The sequence below is a fragment of the Magnolia sinica genome, chromosome 17 (genome assembly GCF_029962835.1).
Source record: "Magnolia sinica isolate HGM2019 chromosome 17, MsV1, whole genome shotgun sequence".
NCBI lineage: Eukaryota > Viridiplantae > Streptophyta > Magnoliopsida > Magnoliales > Magnoliaceae > Magnolia > Magnolia sinica.
This window is the reverse complement of record NC_080589.1, coordinates 69,622,564-69,639,957: the sequence shown is the minus strand read 5'-3', so window position 1 is coordinate 69,639,957 and position 17,394 is coordinate 69,622,564. Positions and strand designations below refer to the sequence as shown.

General features: G+C 40.5%; 1 pseudogene; it reads left to right on the top strand.

The window, feature by feature from the left end:
- The first annotated feature begins 522 nt into the window (after nt 1-522).
- LOC131230605 (subtilisin-like protease SBT5.3) lies at nt 523-16,821 on the top strand (annotated as a pseudogene).
- Nucleotides 16,822-17,394: the final 573 nt, after the last annotated feature.

Below are 17,394 nucleotides of genomic sequence, written 5' to 3'. Positions count from 1 at the left end.
TGAATTCAGAAAAAATAATTTATAAACATTCGGTCAGGCGTGTGAATGATGCCCTTTTTGTCTTTACAAGATCGGACCCAAGAAGAGAATGAGGGCCGGTCGGAAACATGATCTGCACATATCTTATCTTATCAGCATGACCTTCGGCACATATGCTCCATTCACAGTGGGCCCCACCATTAGGATGACATTTATTTATTTACGGTTATGCCACGTCGAACCCATTATAAGAACCCTCAGTGGGGAGAAAGAGATTCAATAAAAAAGAAGCTGTAGGCTATTGTAGCCTTTTTACTAAGTAAAAATAACTTAGAAGAGAATAGGAGAAAACTAATTTTTGTTATAGTACTTCTTCATATATGAAAATGAAATCCATACACATATTTATAGTATATAAAAAAAAACTAATGGACATGACTCTTCAACGAAGAGACATGAACCTTTTCAACTAAGGGACACGTGACTCTTCAACAAAGAGACATGAACCCTTTCACAAAAGTGCATTAATTCAATAGAAGCAGCAATGATGGCTACAAAGCTCTTTCTTTTCCCTCCTCTGATATTTGTTTCTTCTTTCATCCAAACACCCACATTTGCTAGCAATAAGAAATCATTTGTCGTGTATTTTGGAGCCCACTCTCATGGCTCCCAACCTTCTTCCATTGACTACGAACGGGTAACGAACTCCCACTACGAGTTCTTGGCATCGTTTGTCAGGAGTAAAGAGAAGGCGAAAAATGCTATCTTCTACTCCTACATGAAGCATGTGAATGGTTTCGCCGCAAAGTTAGAAGAAGAGGAAGCTCACGAGATATATCGAAGCATCCGGATGTTATATCAGTTTTCTTGAACAAGATGGTGGAGCTACAAACAATTCATTCATGGGAGTTTCTAGGGCTAGAGAAGAACAGCAGCGAGATTCCTGAAGGATCGTTGTGGCAGAAGGCGATGTTTGGCCAGGATATAATTATTGGGAATCTTGATACGGGCGTTTGGCCGGAATCAGAGAGCTTCGACGATGATGGAATGGGGCCCATTCCAAAGAGGTGGAAGGGATCATGTGATAAGAAGGGTGGAGTTCGTTGTAACAGGTAATTTTCTCTCTACAAATTTTAGATCACGTCTCTTCCTAATCAAGGCGGTTTTATGTTTACGGCGCAGTTCCTCAAATAACCAAATAAAGCCTTCACCCGTGGATTGTGTAGTTAGCAACTCACCATGCGATATGTCATTATCCACGCGCGCCATCCATATGTTTTTTTTTTTTTTTTCAGCTCATTTGATGGCATGACTTGAAAATTGAAGCATATCCAACACTAAAGTGGACCACACCGCATAAAACAATGGGCATAATGACATCCACCGTTGAAACCTTCTCAGGGTCCATATTGATGTTTATTTGCCATCCAACCTCTTCGTAAGGTCTCAGAGACCTGTACGAAGGGAAAACAGAAATATCAGGTTAGATCCAAAACTTCTATGGGGACCCAAGAAGTTTTCAACGGTACTCATTCCATTCTCACCTTTTCCTGTGGTGTGGTCCACTCGAGCTTTGGATATGCTTCCACTTTTGTTCCATGCCCTAAAATAAGCTGGAGATACGGATGGACCGCGTGAATAAAAACACATACGTCACAGTACATCACAGTGGGGCCGATAGAATTTACTGAACTCACTGCACCATCCATGTTCGTACTATAGGCCCACAACGATACCGCTGACAGACCCACTCCGTCCATCAGTTTTTCAAGACGACAATAGTCAGGATTAGAAAAACGATGCAGACCTAAGACTCAGGTGGGCCACGCCAAATGAAACCGTGGGAACAGATAATCCACTGTTGAAACCTTCCTGTAGCTGACCATGATGTTTATATGCCATCCAGACTGTTGATAGGGTTATTGCCACTATTATAAACAGTAGGCACAAATATCATCCTGATACAAAATATTTATGGCCCCCACAGTTTCAAATGGTAGGCGTTCAATCCCTACCTTTTCGTATGGTATAACCCATCTGAGTTTTGAATCTGTGTGATTTTTAGATTACCGTCTTATTTCTATTATTGTGATATTTAAAAAGTGATGGATTAGGTGAATTTGTCACGGCATCTCTGTGGCCCCACATAACTTCCCACAACAGTGGCACAAGCAATCTGCAGTCCGCTACCCTTTTGGACATGTTAAATCATTGAAATTCCCTCAGCTATATTACTTTTTTTTTTATAAAAAATAAAGTAATGGAGTCCAAAGTCTCATGAGACCCCGAGTGACGTGTTCACGACGTCCAAAAGGTTCACCCTTCCATTATATACATATGAATCAATGTGCAATCTCGCAGTAGTAGACCACGTGCATATTTATTTGGGACTTTGGATTGGCTAGTGACCTTGGCTAGTGGTCGGTGCTCTGTGGGCCCACCATGATGTATGTGTTTCATCCAAATTGTTCATCTATTTTTCCAAATCATTTTATGGCATGAGCCCCACAATGAGGTAGATCGAAATCTCAAGTGAGCCACATAGTAAGAAGCAGTGTTGATTGAACTCCCACCATTAAAAACTTCCGGGGCCACAAAAGTTTTCAATCAATACTGTTATATGGTGTGATCCACCATTAAAAACCTTTGAGGGCCACCATGATGTATGAGTTTTATCTACACTGTTCATCCATTTTGCCATATTATTTTAGCCCATAAGCCCAAAAATGAGGCAGATCTAAGGCTCAAGTGGTCCACAAAGTGGAGATTGAATGCCTGCCATTGAAAACTTCTTGGGGTCACATAAGTTTTGGATCGGGCTGATATTTGTGTTTTCTCTTCATCTAGGTCCACGTGACCTTGTGAATTGGTTAGGTCACAAATAAACATCAGGTGGCCCAGGAGAGTTTTTGACACAGGGATGAGGTCGATCACCGTCTTCCTCAAGGATAATTACGTAGACTTCACAGAGCTTCTCTGAACTCCTCACGAATACTACTTGAATCAACGAGGAAAAAGCAAGAAAAATTAGAAATAAATTTTATAAAATTCGTAATTGGATTGATGATTGAATTTTCAGAATCAAACTACAATTAAAACTCCTATAAATCGCAACTTCCTATAAATAGTAAACTAACTATTTATAGACGGTCATGATGTCTACTAGTGCACTTGGTTTTTGGCCAAAAATAGTGTGTGTTCTGTTTGGCTGAACCATGATGTTCTCCTAATTATTCTAAGCACTAACTCCTAAAGCTCAATGGATTAAGAGTTATTCTTACACTAAAACTTATTATAAATAGTAAAAATGAAAATAAAATGGGATTGCGACTGCAGATCTAATGGTATTTTGCAAATTCGGTATGAATAACTCGGCATAGCGGGGTTAGGTGGATAAAGTAGCTCGTCCTGCCCCAAAATCATATATAATTAATACATCCGATAGCTCATTCCGGTTTGCAATACATGTCCATTTTAAGTCCTGACGGTAGGAACCAATTGATCCTTTTCTGATCATCCTGGCCATGTAATTGTCCGCGACCCGCCATACATCAACGGACCCTTGAACGCACGTGGTTGTTTCTGATTCTAATTACTTGGTACCTTATAGTTCTGATAGAGTCATTATTTTCCCCAAACAAGTTACATATGGAGCATATCCTACCCGTAGATAAGTGGGCCACACGATGATGATCTTATGGAACTAAAATCAGACCGATCTACTCACTGGGGGTTGCCAGAGACACAGATGGCCATGGGACCAACACCCTCTCAACGGCTGGCGGTGGCTTCGTTCCCAGAGCAAACATTTTCGGTTATGGCAACGATACAGCAAAAGGCGGATCACCCAATGCACGTGTGGCCGCATACAAAGTCTGCTGGCTTGGCTGCTATGACGCGGACATCATCGCAGCCTTTGATGCCGCTATCAACGACGGCATCAACGTGTTATCTATCTCCCTTGGTGGGACACTAACGCAGGGATGAACGTGATGAGGATAACTACTCTGAATCCACGGAGCTTCTCTGGACTCCTCACAGAGACTTCTCGAATCCATGAGGAAAGAAAGCAGAAAATAGAAATAAATTCTAATAAATTCGAAATTGATTAATTCATCAATAAAAACGAGTTCACAACCCTTTAAATAGGGGTACCAAGCAATGGGAAAGAAATTAGAATCAAACTACAACTCAAACTCTTAGAATCCGCGACTTACAATAAATAGTAAACTTACTATTTATAGACGGTCGTGATGTCTATTAGTGCGCAAGGTTTTCGGCCAAAAATAGTAAGTGTCCTATTTGGCTTCACCAAACCGTTCTCCTAATTATTCTAAGCTCTTTTCACGTTGGGCGCAACTCCTAAAGCCCGACGGATGAAGAGTTATAATCAAACTAAAACTTACTATTTATAGTAAAAACGAAATTAAAACGGGAAAACGACCATCGATCCAGGGATTTTTCGCAATTCCGAGCTGCGCAACCCGGGGTAGCAGGGTTGGTTGGCTTCAGTAGCTCGTTCTACCCCAAAATCATATATTTTACGTCAGATAACTCATTCCGGATTGCAAGATACGCCCGATTTAAGGTTCGATGGTCTGGATCACTTCTGTCGTCGACCGGGCCTTTTCTGATCCATCTTGGCCATGTAACTATCCGCGACCCGCTCTACATCAGACACCCCGTCCTTACTTTAGACACGGCATCTTGATCGGTTCATTTCATACTGTGATGAACGACATCCTTGTCATCTGCTCGGCGGGGAACTCGGGCCCACGTAGTGCAACGGTTGGGAATGTGGCTCCTTGGTTCATAACTGTGGGAGCCAGTACAATGGATAGAGAATTCCCATCATATGTCCAGCTCGGCGATGACAAGCACATCAATGGACAGAGCCTCTCGACAACAGCCCTTCCAGTAAACAAATTCTATCCGTTGATCATATCCACTGATGCTGAATCTGCCAATTCAACGGCTCGCGATGCCCTCCTCTGTCAACTAGGGTCCCTTGATCCAAAGAAGGTAACAGGAAAGATAGTTGCCTGCACCGCTGGATTAATCAGTAGTGTGTTGTAGGGCGATGTAGTCAAACAGGCATGCGGGGTTGGGGTGATCATCATGAATGGGCCCACTACCGAAGTGCAGGCACACCCTCACATCATCCCAGCCACAGATATCGCTGGGGACAGCCGTGTTGCCGTACTGTTCTATAATAGATCTACTGCATCACTAACAGCTTACATTACGCGGCCAACCACAGAGCTAGGAACTAAGCCCGCTCCAACCATGGCTGCATTCTCATCACAGGGGCCCAATTCAATCACACCGGAGATCCTCAAGGTTAGTGGTAAAATGCTATGAATTGGGCCTACATTTGTGAAGTCAATCCGGTTCACTAACTAGGCAAGGCCACACCTAAGATTCACGACTTGACAAAATCAATATTTTGAATAGGTCAGGCCCAACCATCGCTCAAAAACCTAAAATCCCAACTGATTAGTTGAAATTCTGGGCCTTTTGCCAGCCCATGTATGATTGAATATAAATCGTTGGTCATCTTTTTCCTGCCCATTTTCTCCTCCATTTATGAGGAAAAATCAAATTTAGTCAAGGATTTGGAAAAATGGAGAAAAACCAAGGGATTTTGCCTGTACTGTCTTCGAAGTTTGGTCGGATTACCTAACGAGATTCAACCGTTCAAATATCCCAAGAGTGCCTTTCTAACAAGCTTCCATAAATTACTTGGACCAAAATGCCTTTGTCCTTGTTTCAGTAGTTGTACAACTTTTAAGGGAATAAGATGTTACGTCATATTTAATGCCAAGAAAGTGATGTGTACGAAACCCTTTTTGTGCATGTGCAAGGACCAAACTAGTAGGGCCCACATTGATGTTTGTGTATAATCCATGCCGTCCATCCTTTTTGTCGTGTCATTTTAGGGCTAGTGCCCAAATATCAGCCTTAGTCAGAGCTTGTGTGGGCTACATAATAGAAAATAATGGTGACAATAGAACCCACTGTTGAAACTTTCCAAGTTCACTGTGATGCTTGTTGGAACTGGACACTGCCCAAGTTAGGACTTGTTGGGCCCATGACGAGCAAGCCGATAAAGGGAACGGAACGGATCACCCCATTGTGGGCCTTAGGCCATATCATTTTAGGGGTAAGGCCCAAATATCAGCCTGATCCAGTGCTCGTGTGGGCCAGAAAATAGAAAATAATAGTGGGGCCACATTGATATATGTGTATAATCCATGCCGCCCATCCTTTTTGGGCCCAAGGCGAGTTGGCAGATAAGGTGGACGGAACGGAAGTGAACATGGAACAACCGCGGCCTATATAACATGACAACCACGACCCATATAACATGATAACTACGATCCATGACAACTACAACCCATATAACATGACTACCACGACTCATATAACATGACAACCATAACCCATGCAAACCACGACCAATATGAGACCCATAAAGCAACTACGACCCATAGGGCTACTCCATGGACAATCACGACCCATATAACATGATAACTACGATCCATGATAACTACAACCTATATAACATGACAACCACAACCCATATAACATGACAACCACGACTCATGCAAACTACGACCCATATTGCTACTCCATAGGAAACTATGACCCATATAACAGGACAACCACGACCCATATAACATCATAACTATGACTCATGAAAACCATGACCCATATAACATGACAACCATGACCCATATAATGTGACAACCACGACCCATGACAATTACGACCCACGACAACTATGACCCTTGCCACATTACAACCACAACCCTTACCATATTACAACCATGACCCTTACTACATTACAACCACCTGATGCGATGTAACGCCCCGTGTTTTCAGGACCCGAGTATACAACTCGTTTCCTAAAAACCTGAGTATTAACCTTAAAGGATGGTCAAATTCAATATATAATTTTTTTTCTTTTATTAAAGTTAACAATTACCATAGGATGGACAAATCAACATAAAGGGAAAAATTTATATTTATATTTAGGATATATAAGAAGTTGCCCATAATGACTTATACAAACCAATGTCTCGATGAAACATATACAAGAATTACAAAATTTAATACATGATAAATATTAAAATGCATTTAAACATAAGCCGTAAGATTGCACAACTTCTCTTGACAATACAGCCATGTATCTCTGGCACTTGTACCCAGCTCCTTATCAGTCTGAACCTGTGAATCACTTAAGCCACCTGTGTTACCTGTACGGTTATATATTTGATGGATGAGTGGTTAACTCAGTATGAATTTCCCTTAAGATTTCACACCGACGCATTAGGTAAGCATAGTTAAAACCAACAAGGCATTCAATACAACACACGATGCAGTCTTTTGAAATGCATGGATGCGTGAATGCACATTGACTTGGGGATGCTCATCTAGTCGGACTTGGGCTAGTAACGATGCAATCATCGACTTGGGAATGCTCATCTAGTCAGACTTGGACTCGTCACCTAGAAATAAGCCGATAGTCGGTGGTTTGGGAGCTAGCAAAACGTACCCCGATAAGCTTAGGGCACATGCTATAACATCTAGAATTAGCCACTCGTCATCGCTAATATGCTATGAATGTATGATTAGCTAAACCATTATTAGTTCAATTACAATCAATCGATTTAAATAAGCTCAATGTCACTACAGAGGCTTATCACCAGTGTGGGCCGACAGCTCAGGCATAGTGTCCGACTCCACCATCCTTGGCTCATGAGGCTACCACCTTAGGATGTTTAATGAAACCCAATTGACTAGTGGTCAATCACATTTAGTTTATGAGGCTTACCATCGCATGACACAAAATAAAACGTCAAACCCTTTATGGCAAATTCTAAAACAAAGCCACGTAGGGCGAATATCAAAACTAAGCCACATAAGACAATTATTAAAACTAAGCCACGTAGGGCCAATATCAAAACCATGCGATAAGAAACCGTCCTTAAAAACCATTGGGCACATCAACCCTAGATGGTAGGCCCACATTAATGATCAATTTAAAACACCACTCAATAACCACTAAGTCGAAGGTCCATTACGATCACATCCAGTTGAGTTACATCCCAAGCATGAGCGTACATTCCTGGGTAAAGGCTTCCCACTGATGTACCCGTTTAAGTCCCATAAACAATTTACAAATAATGCACAAGCATGAAATAAATATGCAGGATAAACATTAAGTATGTAATATAGTGATTCATTTCCAACAATTAACACATGTGATTATAAAATGTGGATACCAATTATAAATTAAAATAAAAACTATAGCTTAAGCTAACGGGAAAATGGAAAGCACAATGGGAAGAATCATCACCTGATGAACTGAAACACCTTCTAGTGTCGCTAAGTGCTTGCGCCCTTAGAATTGAATCTTATCACAAATATGAACTTGTACAATTAGATCCAAGGTCTATACACTATTTAGGGTTAAGATCATATCATAGGGTTTGAATTATTTATTTTTAGAGTTTTGCTTGTAGAATTATGGTTTCATCCTAGGGTTTAGTTCTAGGCTTAGATTTTAGGTTTTGAATACTAATTGATATACAGTTGGTCACAATACTGATTATATTAAGAATCATCATGAATATTAACAATATGATTAATATTAGCTATCGTGATAATTATAATCATTATGATGGACGTACAGGGTATGACCTACTATTTAATGATAACATTTTTGAGAAATGAATAGAATATAAATATCTAATAATTGTAACTTGTCTATAATAACTAGTATTCTAAGCATGAACGAAACCTACAACCCTCTACTCCAAAATTAAGAGGAACTTAGCTACAAGGTTATAGAGTAGAAGTTGCCTAGCCCGGCCATCTACCAGAGCCATGAGCAGTTTGTGGGCTAAGTTCGGCCCAAAATGCAGTTGGATTTTAGTCCAAACCTGGCCCAGATTGGTGGCTGGGCCTGGTCCAAATTACAGCCCAAAATGAGGCTGGATTCGACCTGCATTTCAGCCCAGCTGCAAGTTATTTTGTAATATATTTCTGAGGCATTTGACAAAGATATTGTTGAAGTCCTATTGGTAGTATTGAAGGTGGTTGGCAATTCCCAGGCTAAGCCCATCCAGAACGTATCACAGATAAGTTCCCACCATGGTTGAGACAAAAGAAGATGGACGGTGAATTAACCATAACTTTTGATCCGGGTATTGTTATGGGGCATGCAACCTATCAATCTTTACTGAAACGGGCCATCCGAAGTGAACCAACCCACAAAGTGGGTCGCATCTATCAGAAAACGTGCGCTTTCAGCTCAAAAACGAATTTTTAGAATTTTTTTACTATTTTTAGTAATTCCGATTTTTAATATTTTTAGAGTTTTAGATTTTCTTTCCTTTTAGAAATAAATTTTAGTTATACTAGGACTCTTCTAGAGAAAGTTTATTTGCAATTTTTATTTTTAGAAATTAGGCCTTAGAAGAGTTTTATTAGAATTAGGATTTTTATTAGAGTTAGAATTTTGCTATTTTTGGTAATTACGAATTTTAGTTTATTTTTTCTATATTAATGGTGTAAGGACACACATTATGCAATCATCAAATATTCATTAATCAATTATTGATAAATCAATTTCGAATTTATTAGAATTTATTTCTATTTTCTTCGAGAAGTCCCAGAGAAGTTCCGTGGATTCGGAATAGTTATCCTCTTGAGGAAGACGGTGCTCGACCTCACGTCCTCCTCTGCCTCCCCAGGCTAAGCCCATCCAGGTGGCTGGGCTTTCTACCAAAATATCAGAATGCATCTCCCTAACCCTTCAGGAACAGTGCAGGTTCCTTTTTGTTTGCGACGTGGTCAGGGATGTAGCGTCGAGTCTAAAGATTCTAAATATCTTGTTTATACCCAAACCAAGCTTCATTGATCCTAGCGCCGTTGAGCTCACAACCTAGAGCACAAAGTATTTCGTTTCTCAGGTGGGCGTATTTACCCATTGATCAAAACCTCTGGGAAGCCTGGAATAGTTTCCCCTGCCTTTTTAACTATCTTTCTAGTTTCAATAAATTGTCATTATTCATCAATAAATAAATAAATATTTTGTTAAGGCTCAAAAGAATTACACGTGTAATTTTTTTTTTTTTTGAAGCAAGCCCATAATTACAAGAAAATAACTGTTAGAAAATTCATTTAGTTTGACCAGGTTCTTGATTTCTTTAGCCTATATCAAAACATGCAGAAAATGTAAACTTAGGACGTGTCTGGATGCACGATTGAACTAGATAGCAATGTTGACTTCATTGCATTTACTTCCATTTGAAACAATGCAATTCAAATGCCACACGATTTTATTGAACAAGGATTTGCGGTTTGTTTGGATCAAGGTTTAAAGCATCGTCCAAAATCGGTCTGTATCGAACAATACAAAACAGTATCGGACAGACGATTCAGGTGTGTCAGGCCAATACAGGCCTGAAATGCGGCAATACAGGGCAATACAACCATGTATTGGTGGTGAACTATATGATACGCTAAAAACAATTTTAAACCTTGGTTTGGATCAGTCAAACATGTTAGTTCTGCAACTTTGGCTATGCACTATTCAGTCGGTTTCCCAAAGCATGAAGTGAAGCAGCAACAGATTCGGATGAGGGGAAGTGCCTGTTTCAAAATGTTCGTGGTTAGAAACAGCTAGCAAGTGGGAGCACAAGTCCAAAGCCAGATTTAGAGTGGAGGCAGCACCTGGTCTCAACAATCGCCCAGCGACTCGACAATTGCACCAGCAGCTCAGTTCGCGCTGCCTGTGCTGCACGATGGTAGACGCCGACTCCTCTCTCGAACTCTCTCCTCTTCTTTCATTTGCTTCCTCTTTCTTTCTTTCTTTTTTCATTGCAGGTGGGTCCAGCCAGCACGCCCCAAGCTCGTGAGGCTCGGATCGAGTCTCGGTGCAGTGCAATGATTGCAACCCCGCTCTCGAGCTCTCCTTCTCCTTCTTTCTTCCTTCTTCCATCCTCTCTTCCATTCTCTTTCTCCCTAAGCATGTACAGTCATGGCCAGATACGTCCCAGTCCCCCTGTAACTCGGCAGACTCAACGGAGAAGAAGACAAGCTCCAATGGTGGAAATCATCCTGACACTTCTTTCTCTGATCCATCGGTTGGGGAAGGCCTGTTGTCTGCGTGCCAAGGAGCTTGTGGAATAGGAACTTGAAGGTTAGAGGAAGTTTGTGTTAGTGGGTTCGAAGGAAGGAGAGAACGGCTGGTTTTAGATCTTTATGCTTTCCCTTTGCAAAGCCCTAATGAAAACGGCTGGGATTGCTTGAGAATGGAGGGATGAGATGGCACAGGAGCCAGCGCAGGTGGATTGCTGAGCTGGTTGTGAGAGGCATTTTTTATTTTTGAAAATGTTGTATTTCCATGGTCCGAATGTGCCTTAATTTGTGTCCATACGTACATCAGATACATGTATAAATCTTAGGGTTTCATCAGAAGGACCGTCCGCACCAGATGGATGGATCAGATCGGTCTTCCGATCACGTGTGGTGGGCCACACCTCAAAGAAACGGACGCTCGTCTGTCCGCTGTCAAAACCGAGCGAGCGAGAGAGAGAGAGAGAGAGAGAGAGAGAGGGTTTCTCTTTTCAGAGATTTTTTTCGGTCAAGGGAGCTTTGACCACTCTGCTGGTACGGTGCACAGCGAGTGCACGTCCCTCCTGTGCACTCTCACCTCAAGGTTGGGTCCACCATGATGCTTGTGATAAATCCACTCTGTCCATTCAGTTTAGGGGGCCTATCAAGGCCTCATACCAGAAAATCAAGCAGATCTAAAGTTTAGGTGGGCCCCACAACTTGGTTTAGGTCATATTTGTGGACTCACGTCGATCTGACGATCAGGTCATCTTGAAATCGATCATCAAACCCGATCGTCAATGGTTAAAAGGATCCAAGAGACCATTTAAGGTAGAAATCCATGGCTAGATTTTGGATTTTATGGCCTATTATGTTTTTAAAACACGCTACAACACTTTTAATAATAATAATAATAATAATTATTATTATTATTATTATAGTTTTTAATGATAGATTATAGATTTTTGAAAATCAAGGATTTAATTGATTTAAATTTTGTTGATTTCTATCAATTCTATGTGCGGATAGCTCCTAACTTGACCTAGGGTGGTTTTAAGGGTCATGTACTATTATAGGTGCATCTGAATGGTCACCTTTACATGATTCTTAAGCTATCAAACTCGCATGCTACAGTGCATCACTCCATCCAACCATTTGATTAAGTTATTTTAGGCAAATGTGCATCTCTAAAACTCAACCACAACGTTTGCTCTATAATTCAATGGTCGGTTTGCCTCAAAATCTTTTGTCAATGGTCCTAAGGTTGTCTAGATGAAGGCCCAAAGTCGAATTAATGATATGATGCCTTAAGTGTAATAATCAGGTAGTAGGCCTTCAAGTTAGATATTATGGATCTATGAGTTTGGTCTCGATTCTGGTGAGTTGCAATCCAGCTTAGGTATGGCATGATGGTCCGCCTTGAGAGTCAACGGTCAGATGACTTAATATTTTAATAAGATTGTACCAGATGGTCGAGATGGATAGATTGAGGGCCATTGGATAATGATGCATAAGGTGAGTCATGTGTGTTCCCATACATGTGCAAGCTAATTTAGATCTCTATAGTAACACCCGAGTACTGAAAGTATAGAGTGTTATATGCGACTTATGCTACTATATAGATATCGTTTGCACGACTAGGCGTGACTTGCATTAACTTGGTGACGTGCCCATACATACGCACGACGATGGCGTGACTTACACATAAGATCCTTACCATCCATCAAAGTTAGAAAAGTAACATGACAACCATAGCCCATGGAGTTTCATCTGATGGATGGTAAGGATCTTATGTATGTTTATCCTATGTAGTCACCAAGTTAGTGCAAGTTATGCTTTAGTCATGCAAACAATATCTCTATAGTAGCGTGGGTCGCATCAGGTGGTTGTAATGCAGTAAGGGTCGTGGTTGTCATGTTACATGGATCGTAGTTATCATGTTATATGGGTCGTGATTGTCATGTTATATGGGCCGTGATTGTAATGGGTCGTAATTGTCATGGATCATAGTTATCTTGTTATATGGGTCATAGTTGTCATGTTATATGGGTCGTGGTTATCATTTTAGGGCCAAGGCCTATAAAATGAAGACTACGACCCATATTGCATGACAACCACGACCCTTACCTCATGACAACCGTGACCCTTATCACATTACAACCACGACCCTTACCGCATTACACTAACTTGGTGACGTGCCCATACATGCGTGCAACTACGGCATGACTTGCACATAAGATCTTTACTGTCCATCAAAGTTAAAAAAGTAACGTGTCCATCCGTATGAAAACTAACCTAGCATTTTTCGAATATGAGATAACTATTGATAGACTACAGGAGCAGGAAATGCAGGTTATATGAGTCCTGGTTGTCATGTTATATGGGTCGTGGTTGTTACGTTATATGTGTCGTAGTTGCCATATGGGTCCCATATAGGTCGTGGTTTACATGGGTTGTAGTTGCCATGTTATATCGGCCATGGTTGTCATGTTGCTTGGATTGTGATTATGATTTTCAATGTGTTCACTTCCTTTTCTACCAAACCATTGGTACCATAACCTAAGGCCCACAATGGGGTGATTTGATCCATCCACCTTGTTGACTAGCTCGTTGTGGGCCCCAAAAGTCTTGACTTGGGCAATATCCACTTCAATCCACCTTGTCAACTGATATTTGGGCCTTACCCCTAAAATGACATGGCAAAAAGGATGGGTGGCATGGATTATGGACGGCATGGATGCCTTACCCCTAAAATGACATGGCATAGATTATGAACGGCATAAATGCCTTACCCCTAAAATGACATGGTATGGATTATTGACTGCATGAATGCCTTACCCCTAAAATGACACGGCAAAAAGGATAGGGGGCATGGATTATGGACGTACAGCATAGATGAAGCAAATACATCATGGTGGGGCCCACGGAGCACCGAGCACCAGCCATTGGCTGGTGGCATGGGGGAGTAGCCAATCCGTCACTTTCTTGGGAGAGTAGCCAATCCATCACTCCAGGACCATACGACTTCTGAACCAAGGACAAGGGCATTTTCATTCGAAACAATATCCAAAGCTTGTCAGAAGGCCACTCTTAGGATATTTGAAAGGTTGAATCTCGTTAGGTAATTTGACCAAACTTTGAGGTCAGTATGGTCAAAATCCCAAAAATCAATTTGGTCCATACTCAGGCTCAATTTGACTCGATTTCAGTTTAGTCATGTGAAACTCAAAAATTACTCAAAGAAAAAAAAAAGGAAAGAAAGAAATTAGAAGCATATGTTGGGTGGTTTGGATGTTATATACATACCATGTGGGTCCACAAATCTGGATTTTTACTAGAGAAAAAAAGTAGATGACAGCATTTTTGTAATTTCACTCTTCAAAAAAACATCTACTCCTCTAATTTCAAATCGTCCAGACATTATTTGGTAAAATGTCTTATTTGTTATTACAAATTTTACACATGGATCCACACACCCTTGCACAGTGAGATTTCACCACCTATGGATTTTGAACTCAAGGCCTTGTATTGAAACTCGTGTGAGTCTACCACAGAGGTAAGGACTTGCCTCAAACCCCAGACATTATTTGGTAAAATGTCTATTCCTGAGGAATTTTGCGGTAAAATTCCTTTAAAAGTTTAAATCAACTAGGACAGGAAGAAACTCAGCCGAGTCATCAGTCTGTCCCAGTCTAGTCTGTTTCAATGTGACTCACCCCATATTAAGTTCAGGCATTTAATCTAAATAAATGAGATAGGGAGATGCACCAGTGCTCTCAGAGCACTGTAAGTTATAATGCTCCTAGTTGCATCAGTTTACTTGCACAATTCAATTGTCAATCGTTTTTTTTTTAAAATAAAAAAATAAAAAAATAAAATCGAAACAGACTTACATTCGGGCAGGTCCCACAAAATTCGATTGACTAATCTATACTGTCTATCAATTCTAGAAAATATTTCATGAACTACCATTCATAAATTGCTCAGATCAGTTGTCCATCCAACCCACCTGTGATTTGGCCTTATTTTATGTAACCATCCCTTTTCCAAGCCATGGATGAGATGATGATGATTACACCCAGATCCATAGCTCAACTGGCAGACTGAGTGGAGATGCCTCGTTTTAACACTTGAGGTCTTGGTATTGATCCCTAGCGGGGGTGGCTAGCATGGAGTGTGTGTACTGACATGGGTGTGTACTAACAAGCTAAGCTCCATGATGGCCCTGACAAATAGATGGATCCAATTATTGGTTGGACCTATTTTTGTATAAACAACCAGGACGGTCCATATTAAAGGCCATTGATCAAATGGTTATCATTTGTCAGATTGGTGTGATATTTGCATCATGGTCCATTGAAAAGCGTTGAGGTAATGAACAGTCTGAATCATTAGATTATACTAGGTGTCCCAATGTAACCAGGAGCATTATAACTAATAGTAATCTTTGAAAAATTGGCCATTTTATCTGTCTATGTAGCCTCAAACTATTCAGCATGGTCACTCCGAAAGCAAAGAGACCTCAAAAGTCTAGCTGATCCAACCATCAAGGGACTCACCACATAAAATTTAGAGGTTTTCACATCAAATATTTATGAAGAGGAACCATTGTGGCGAGGTTGGATACCATTCATCGGTAATGATGCCACTCGCAGCTGAAACAAGGTCAGGTCACAAGATTAGGTAATTTTGTTATTTGGTGTAAATTCCTCTAACGTTCCTCCGTGTTTAAAATTTTCAAAAACTGGAGTGAGGTGTTTTACAGTTATCCAAAAAACCAATCACAAACAAAATAAGGAAAATTGGAATGGATAGTAATTTCTTCATTTCTGCTCTCGAAACAAAACCAATGTGTTTTTTTTTTTTTTTTTCCAGTGTAAATGGTTAATTCTCATTAATTCAATGCATTAATGCTTCCTTCTTTTTTTTCTTTTTTTTTTTTTTTGGCCTATAGCCGGATATCACCGCACCAGGAGTCAATGTCCTCGCAGCCTATACTGAGTACATCAGGCCTAGCCATCTCCCTTCTGATCCACGCCGAGTTCCTTCAACATAATATCGGGACATCAATGGCATACCCTCATATTTCTGGTATTGGCTGCCTTCTCAAGATGGTCCACCCCGAATGGAGCCCATCAGCGATTAAATCAGCAATCATGACCACTGCACGAACTGAAGACAACATGGGAGGACCCTCGAGGAACTCTTCTCTATCTGTGGCCAGCCCTTTTAGTTACGGCGCAGCACATGTGGACCCACAAACCGTGCTGTAGAGCCCGGTTTAGTGTACGACCTAACCATCAAGGACTACTTGAATTTCTTATGTGCTATTGGATATAACCAAACTCAGTGCGCGAGTTTCACTAAAGAACCTTATTCATGTGATCCCAAGTTCTTAAATGTCTTAAACTTCAATTATCCTTCGATAACCATTCCAGATCTCTCTGGCCTGATCACTGTGAGTCGGAAAGTGAAAAATGTAGGCCACCTAAGCACATACACAGTCCACATCGATGCACCATCGGGGATTTCTGTGTCGATAGAGCCCGTGAGCTTGAAATTTGAGAAGATTGGTGAGGAGAAAACATTCGAGGTGAGTCTGCAGCCCAAGGAAGGTCGAGTGGCTAGTGAGTATGTTTTTGGGCAGCTGATATGGTCTAATGGTGTGCACTATGTCAGGAGTCCTATAGTTGTAAAGGCAACAAAAGGCTGAAGAGCTCTTTTTTTTTTTTTTTTTTTTTTTTTTTTTTTTTTTTTTTTTTTTAAAAATAAGAAATTTTACAAGAAAGGAAAATAAAAATAAAAATCAAATCCACCACAAATGCTAAATACAGCCACCAAATAGAGGAAGTTCACTTCCACAGCCATGGAAGCTGAAAAAATAAAAAATAAAAAATAAAAAATAAAAAACAAAACAAAAACAAAAACAAAAACAAAAACAAAAGAAGAAGAAGAAGAAGAAGCCATAGCTGCCAACACAAGCCAACAGCAAAAGTTTGAAAAGGGGTTGAATTTGCTTAATGTGTAGTTTTTGTGATTTTATGATTATACAAGTTCATGTGCAGCATTAATTACTAAAGTAAGGTTCTCGATCAGAATGTTGTACATGATTTCATCTAATAAACATAGATGAATGATGCTCATAGCATTCTTCCCAAGTTCACATCAGTCTTCTTCCAACATCTTCTCCCTTATTATCTCCAACAACCTCTTGCTCAACCCTTGTGACACTAGAATATCATTAACCTTTCACAGCCACAAACCGAAATTGTTCTTTCCATCAAATTT